Below are 6,372 nucleotides of genomic sequence, written 5' to 3' on the forward strand. Positions count from 1 at the left end.
ATATATATATATATATATATATAGAGAGAGAGAGAGAGAGAGAGTGATAGATAGATAGATATACAAGCGCGCATCTGGATGTAGAAACGGGATAAAGTACATCAAGAGTTTATTTATTCGCGAGAAGTCTATGGGTCACTCTGTCGCTACTCAGTGTGAACATTCAGTCGACAAAAGAAGGAGCTTGCCCCCTAAATTCCAGGAGGATTGCGCATAGGAAAACTCTGAGCAGCGACGGAATAAAGCACTGGATTGGAACGAATATGTGTGTGAGTATATATACATACACAGAGAAACAGCTACATATATATTATATACGTGATCAAATGCGAATACATACAGAAGCATTTTATATATACACATATGTGGCCGGAGTTTTGAATATATCAGTGAATGGAAAATAAAAGGACGATAAAAACAGAGAGTATGAGACAGAAATATACACACTACACATACATACATACATAGAGAGAGAGAGAGAGGGAGAGAAAGATATATGTTTTACATTGTGGGCAAACTCACCAAGGAAGTGTACGTCCAGCTGTCCCGCGAGGCCCGCGCTTGAACTTGGATCGGTGAAGTTTACTGACCGACTCGGACATTGTTTGCGAAGGAGTAGACTCCCTGAAGAAGTAAAGATCAAAACAAAACTCTTGTATGGATTCATAACTGGAGGGGATCAATGGATGAATGACGTTCAATGAGGAGGAGTAATGTTGTTGTGCAAGAAAATTTGGCTTCTGAAAAGCTGCCTTTTAAACTAATATATATATATATATATATATATATATATAAATACGTTTTTTAATTAATTAATTAATTATCTACGAGATTTAATTGATATATCATTTTCTATATATATATATAAATGTAATTAGAGAGTAGCATATATAAATGCATTAAGTTATATAATAAATTATATGTATATATATATATATATATATACGCTAATCAATTGTATTATACAATCAATCGTATGTTTATATAATCATATATATATATATATACATATACATACTATAGATTATATAACATATATATATATGTATATAAACACTATGAATTAATATATATATATATATACACACACACGCGCGTGCCCACATCAATTTTCGCTTTTTTGGGTTTTTTTAAATTCCTTCAGGATTATTATAATTTCTCTTGTAGTTATTTTGCCATTCTTCCACTTTCGATTATTATTGCTATTGTACTCGTCACAATTATTGCTGTTCTTGTTGTTTGGAAATGTTTTTTTTTCGTCTTTTTTTAAATACTGGGGTTTTTTCTTGGGCTGTTTTTTTAGTTTTTAGTTTTAAAAGGAATATAAAAATGGAAGTGAAGAATTTTTCTGCTTCTCCTCGTCGTTGTTTTGAGTTTGTTTCTGTTTCTATTCTTTCTTGAGTTCTTGCTTTGTGTTTTTTGATTTGTCTTGTATATTTTTGTTATATATTTTATTGTTTTTGTTTTTGTTTTTTTCGTTTTATTTTCTTTAATTCACCGCCTTGTTTGTGTGTGTGAGAGAGAAAGGGAGGAAGAGAGCGATGGATAGAGAAATAGAGACAGACTGAGAGTGTGAGAAGCAGAGAGAGAGAGAAATTGTGTGTGAGAAGAGAGAGAAAGCTAATGACTGAGAGAGGGAGAACCTTGACTAACAACAACAACAGTTCTATTGGAAGCAGTTGTGTGGATGGCTGGCTGGATGTAGTGTCGGACGGCAGGGAGAGGCGGTTCTGTGGAAGGAGGAAGGCACTGTAATTGATGAAGGTGGGGGGGTGCAAAAGTGGTGTTGGTGGTGGATTTGTAGTAGCAGTGGTGGATATAGTAACGGTGGTGGTGGTGGCGTTACAGATGCGGTGGATGTTGGAATAATGCTGGTAGTTGTGCTGCTCCTCCTGTATATGTGTGTGTGTGTGTGGATGGAGAGAGACACGGTGTTTTTCATGTGTGTGCAGTAGAGGTGAGCATGTGTTTACAATGGGGAGGTGTATTGTGATGGGGGCCCGTCCTGAGAATAAGGAAGTATGAACGTGTGCAGGTCCCACTGTGTCTTAAAGCTGTCCCCCCTCGTTTCTCTCTCTCTCTCTCTCATTCTCTCAGTTCTGTCATATTTCTGCATGGATCTGTGTACTTATATGTGTCCCCAGGACAGTATATATTGTATTTTCGTTACACAGTGCCACACCGTAGATATGAATGTGCATGTGTGTGTTTTACACTGTACATGGCCATATGTGTCTGACTGCTGCACTTTCAGTATGTGTGTGTGCGTGTGTGAGAGCGTCACTTTATCTCCGCAGCACAAAAGGCTACCACCCAACCCACACAGTTATAAATCCAAAGATCCAAGTGTGAGACAAAATCTCTCCCTCTCGTATGTATATATATAATATAAGGAGGAGAGAGAGAGAGAGGGAGAGATGATGTGTGGGTTGTTTAGTGGCTGTGTGTGTGGGTGTGACTCTTGTGGACTAAGAGTACTTTTCTCTCTCATACGTACATACATACATACATATTTGTGTGTGTGTGTGTATATATATACTATCCGTATCACGTCCTCATTTTGTTGTTTTTTTGAACTTATATATATATATATATATATATATATACACATACGTACATATATGTATGGATATATATATATATATATATATATGCATACATATATATACATATATATATATATCATGCGTATGTACATATCAATATACACACATACACATGCGAGCACACACACACACACACACACACATTAATACCAGTTCTACTACAAACTCCTCAGCTTCATTCACAGTGTAAGCACATTGACCAGTATTATATATATATATATATATATAGAGAGAGAGAGAGAGAGAGATGAACCATAAAGAGGGCAACTTGACTAAGAGAGAAGAAATTCTGAAAAATCCTGCTCAGTGAGGAAGTGTGCACCACTGAAGCTAATCCATGTAGAAGAGCAGTAATTCTGAATAGAAACCTACATGGAGGGGACATGGACTCCGCAAACTGCTGAAGAAATAAGCTGTCTTGGAGGCGAACAATTCTGAATAATAATTGTCACAGTGTAGAGGGAACTCTAGCCATGACAGACAAGGTCTCTTGTAATGGTGACGCAATGAATGCACTCACACTATGCTGTAAAATGATCAGTGATAGGAAGGTTATCCAACCATGGAAACCATATCAAAATCACAAATATAATCTTTTCTGCTTGTAGGTAAAAGTCTTGAATTTATTAATTTTTTTTTTTTGTGTGTGTGTTTTTGCTAGTTGGTTGCATTGATCCTAGTGTCCAGCTAGTACTTTATTTTATCAAACCTAAAAGGACAAAAGACAAAGTCAGCTTTGATGGAGTTTGAACTCGGAACATAAGGCTGGAAGAAATACTGCAAAGCATTTTGTCAAATGCACTAATGATTCAGCCAGTTCGCCACCTTAACTGGATTCAAATTTTGGTAAAACCTACCAATTTTAGGGGAAGGGGTAATCAATTACATCAACTCCCTCCATATTCTACTGGTACTTATTTTATTGAGCTCGAAAGGATAAAAAGCAAAGTTGACCTAGGCAGGGTTTGAACTCAGAACATAAAGAGCCAGAAGAAATTCCGCTGAGCATTTCGTTCGAAGCAATAACGACTCTGCCAGCCAAGCCACCTTAACAGTCACAAATATAATGAAAGGGACGAAGAAGGCATACAGGAGTCACACTTACCAGGTTAGTTCAGTGTACAATAGGGGAACGATCAGGTGGAAACATCTACAACCAAAACCGAGAAGTCATCCATCATCAAACAATCACAAAAGCATTCTTCTTTTCAAATGAGAAACCTGACATCAGACAACCTACTCCACACCCAACCCCTTAAGCACTGGGAACCTCCCTCTTCTTGTCAAGTACAAGTCTTTAGGGACTGCCATCATCGTTGTCGGCATAATGAAAGGTAAGTACGAACACATTGTAGCAATGCTGGAGGAGATGTGTGGTGGTGGACAAGTGGTACGGTGGAGCAGGAGCTCCAGCCATCAAATCCATCATGAGTGAGGAACAGAGGTATAAATTATTCTAGGTGGGCAACAGTGATGGTAGGGATGGACTAGGCATATTGTTGAAAAACAAATAAAGGTACCAACATAAAATATCACCATCATCATCAGTTTAACATCTACTTGTCCATGATTGCATAAGATAAGAGTATGTTGGGGGAGAGTATTCTACAGTTGGATGCCCTTCTTGTTGCCAATGTCCACTTGTTTCAAAGTGAGGCAATAAGCTCTCAGGATATCAAACATCAAAATGGCCTGTACATGTTTATATATGTGAAAAGCCTTAAATCAAACGACACCTTATGGTTGAACCTTTTGCTTATGATGATCACACAACATGCCAAGAGGTGCAAACATGTTTTTTGCAGTGGACTGCAAGTAGAAGTCATCAGCAAAGTCAATAGTTACAAGCCAGTGAACACACATGGAAACAAGGCATATATGAACTTAGACATACGCACACACACACACATACAGTGGGCTTCTTTCAGTTTCCATCTACCAAGTCCGCTCACAAGGTTCTGGTCGGTCGAAGGATATAGTAGACATTTGCCCAAAGTGCCACACAGTGAGACTGAACCTGAAACTTGTTGGTTGGGAAGTGAACTTGTTAACCTCATAGCCATATCTGCATCTATGTGACAATAATTAAATTTAGACTTGTGATATGCAACAGTTACTTCTGCAAATGCACCATCAGGACTGATAGATGAGCAGAGAGGCCATTTCTGTGTGCAAACCAATTCAGTAATGAACGAGAACAAACTTAGACATGATGGACAGCATCCTCATGGTTCCACCAATATACAAGAAGGCTATGGATATGGTACAAAAAAAAATGAGAAGGGATGAAGACTCTTGAAGATTTGTGACATAAAAGACCTAATATATACACATATATATATATATATAACAGATATCTATACATATAAATGTATGTATATATATATGCCTGTATAAATGTAGATATATACAGGCATATATATATTGACAAATATGAGGTGTAGTGGAATCACCCAAAGGCTTTGACACACAGCAGCAATGCACAGGAAATAGGTTTACGTGAATACCTTGGTGGATCCTTAGAGGTAGTGGATAGTTTCTGTTACCTAGGTGACTTAATTAGCAGTGGAGGAGAATGCTCTGAAAGTGTAGTAACTAGAATAAGAACAAGATGGAGGAAGTTCAGAGAGTTAGTACCAATATGGTGATAAAAGTCCTCTTTCTCGGGTGAAAGGCAAATTGTATGAAGCTTGTGTGTGAACAGTAATACTACATGGTAGTGCAACACTGGCCATGAATGCAGAGGTTATGCAAAGGGTGGGAAAAAATGAAGCTAGCCTGCTCTGCCGAATGTACAATGTCAGTGTGCATGTATAACAAAGTGCAAATGTGTTGAGAGAAAAATTGGACATAAGGGGGCATGAGATGTAACATGCACAAGAAAAGACTGTGTTGGTATGGTCAGGTGATGCATATTGCAGCAGTCCTTCAGTTTTCCTACGTCCTGTAAAAGAACCTGGATGTCTGGGCCTCCAACCAGGTCTTTCGCGATACTCTTAAAGCCAGGAACTTTCCAGCACCCCCTCGTACATATATACACATAAATATGTACATATTCATTTATTTGTTTTTATGTCTGTTCTTCTAGGCTATTATGAATTCAAGAAACATGTCACCGAGGCAATGGTTTACAGCTGGATGCCTTTCCTGTTGCTAACAGATGACTTGAACTCTGACAACACATCCAACCCATGCTAACATGGAAATCAAACCTAAACTGGTGATGTTAATGATAATGAGACAGGTGTAGGCGAGACTGTGTGGTATGAAGTTTCCTTCCAAACCACATGGTTCTGGGTTCAGTCCCACAACCTCGGACCTGCTAAAGCCTTGTGAGTTGATTTGGTAGATGGAAACTAAAAGAAGCCCACCGTATATATATATACAGAAAAAAGCCCTAGGCTTAAAGAAAAATAAGTACCAGGGTCGATTTGTTCAACGATGAATGTACGTGTGTATATTATATATTCTTTTACACGTTCCAGTCATTTGACTGTAGCCATGCTTTAGTCGAACAAATCGACCCCAGGACTTATTCTTTGTAAGCCTAGCTGCTTTTGTCGAACCGCTAAGTTTTGGGGACATAAAGAAATGTATAACATATATATACACGACGAGCTTCTTTCAGTTTCCAACTAATAATTCCACTCACAAGGCTTTGGTCGGCCCGAGGCTATAGTAGGAAACACTTGCCCAAGGTGGCACGTAGAGGGACTGAACCTGGAACCATGTGGTTGGGAAGCAAGCTTCTTACCACACAGCCGTG

General features: G+C 38.3%; 1 protein-coding gene across 1 annotated transcript in view; it reads right to left on the bottom strand.

Moving 5' to 3' along the window:
- The window catches only part of LOC106870062 (zinc finger protein 431), a 29,945-nt gene that overhangs the window by 20,473 nt on the left and 3,100 nt on the right, over nucleotides 1-6,372 (bottom strand). Inside the window, exon 2 of the mRNA XM_014916031.2 lies at nucleotides 523-624. The gene's annotated coding sequence lies outside the window, so the exon portion shown is untranslated. The remainder of the gene's footprint in view (nucleotides 1-522; nucleotides 625-6,372) is intronic.

Source organism: Octopus bimaculoides, chromosome 14, assembly GCF_001194135.2.
Source record: "Octopus bimaculoides isolate UCB-OBI-ISO-001 chromosome 14, ASM119413v2, whole genome shotgun sequence".
Classification (NCBI taxonomy): Eukaryota; Metazoa; Mollusca; class Cephalopoda; order Octopoda; family Octopodidae; genus Octopus; species Octopus bimaculoides.